The sequence below is a fragment of the Nomascus leucogenys genome, chromosome 14, assembly GCF_006542625.1.
Source record: "Nomascus leucogenys isolate Asia chromosome 14, Asia_NLE_v1, whole genome shotgun sequence".
Taxonomy (NCBI): domain Eukaryota; kingdom Metazoa; phylum Chordata; class Mammalia; order Primates; family Hylobatidae; genus Nomascus; species Nomascus leucogenys.
This window is the reverse complement of record NC_044394.1, coordinates 79,215,132-79,216,837: the sequence shown is the minus strand read 5'-3', so window position 1 is coordinate 79,216,837 and position 1,706 is coordinate 79,215,132. Positions and strand designations below refer to the sequence as shown.

General features: G+C 36.6%; 1 non-coding gene across 1 annotated transcript; it reads left to right on the top strand.

Annotated features, from left to right (window-relative positions):
• Window positions 1-1,309: 1,309 nt before the first annotated feature.
• LOC115838451 lies at window positions 1,310-1,438 on the top strand. Its single transcript, XR_004033478.1, has one exon. It is a non-coding gene; the product is annotated as a small nucleolar RNA SNORA72 (small nucleolar RNA).
• Window positions 1,439-1,706: the final 268 nt, after the last annotated feature.

Below are 1,706 nucleotides of genomic sequence, written 5' to 3'. Positions count from 1 at the left end.
TGAATTTCCATGCCTGATGGTACAATTAAGGCTAGAATGGGTTTCAATCCTTATCCATGGTCGCAGAGCTGGATTCCAAAGAGGCCAATGGTTTCTCCCCCTCAATGTTCTTTGATAGTCTTCCCCACTGGAATCATTCCCATCCCCACCCCACCCCACTCCCACCTTCATTACTCCCACTCCAAGACAGAAAGGCTCAGCCCAGGACAGCCATGGGCTCCACAGTACATTCAACATCCCCTCGGCCCCACTCCCCAGTGGAAACCCAAGGAAGCTCATACCACCAGGACTTCCTTGGAGGCCCAGCCTCTTATTCCAGACAGGAAATGGAGCCAGTGCAAACATGAGCTCAGCATTTTTTGCTAATTCTTCCTCCCATAAAAAGGCTTGGTAAATATGAGTTCCAATGTAACCTAAAGACTCGCTTAACAAAGGGGAAAACCCACCAGCATTTCTTAATTCTAACACACCTTGTGCTATGCAACAGGTATGTTTCTTTAAAAAAAAATGAACTAATTTTAAGACACACACACTAGTAATTTAAATTCACTAGAGAGTTAGCTATTAAGAGGAAACCTGTTGTAAATCCTTTCACAAACTGAAGAACATTTAAGTAATTACCCTCTAATTTATGTGCTCTGTAAGGTCAACTATTTAAATGTCTGTTTTTCTTAATTCGAGGCATACCCACGTTTAAAGAATGTCTTTAAAACTCATTATGGCTGACAAATTTATTTCTTTGTTTTCTTTAACAGACAAAACTGTATTTTGGTGAAATAGGCAGAAGATACCTATTATTCTGGAAACTGTTTAAATACTCGCTTATTGCAAAGGGGACTTCTGTGGAGGTGATGGAGAACTGATATGATCAAGAATCAAACTGTCATATTTAAGAACATATTGTGAACACATACATGTGAAGTCTTTGTAATTTGTATGCAGTCTTTAAACCTCTGTGATTTATATTCAATCTAGTCATAATTTATTTGATGGTTAACCATGTGTTTTTATTTCTCAGTGAACTTAACAAAAAAGCTATTGACTAGTATAGTTAATAACAGGAATATTTTTAAATGTTTGAAATATTTTGATATTGGAAACTATTCTTTAAAATATTTAATGAATAAGTTGTCTTTTACATGTTGTTAAGCCAAGATAAAAAGACTCAATGAAAACTTTGCTCCTTATTGGTGACAACATGGATTTGCATGCTTGGTGTTTATTTGGTTGAAGCAAGTGTCCTGGGGAGGAGTATACCAGAATTCACATGCTCAAAAGGAACACACCAGGGGGTCGGAGGAAGCTGCTTTTGAGAATATCTTGCTGTTCTGATTTTGTAATAGGACAGGCTATAAAGATTGGCTATATTAAGGCCATGCACGTGTCCCCAGACTTAATTCTTTCTCTAGGTCTGGTTTTATAAACTCTGGTAATAAACCAGGTCAAGAAGAAGGTGTTGGGCTATCAATGTGAATAGCTTGGAAAGAATGTCAACAGACATTCTTTGTCTGTTCAACCAAATAAACACCAAGCATGCAAATCCATGTTGTCACCAATAAGGAGCAAAGTTTTCATTGAGTCTTTTTATCTTGGCTTAACTACATGTAAAAGACAACTTATTCATTAAATATTTTTAAGAACAGTTTCCAGTATCAAAATATTTCAAACATTTAAAAATATTCCTGTTATTAACCTATACTAGGTTA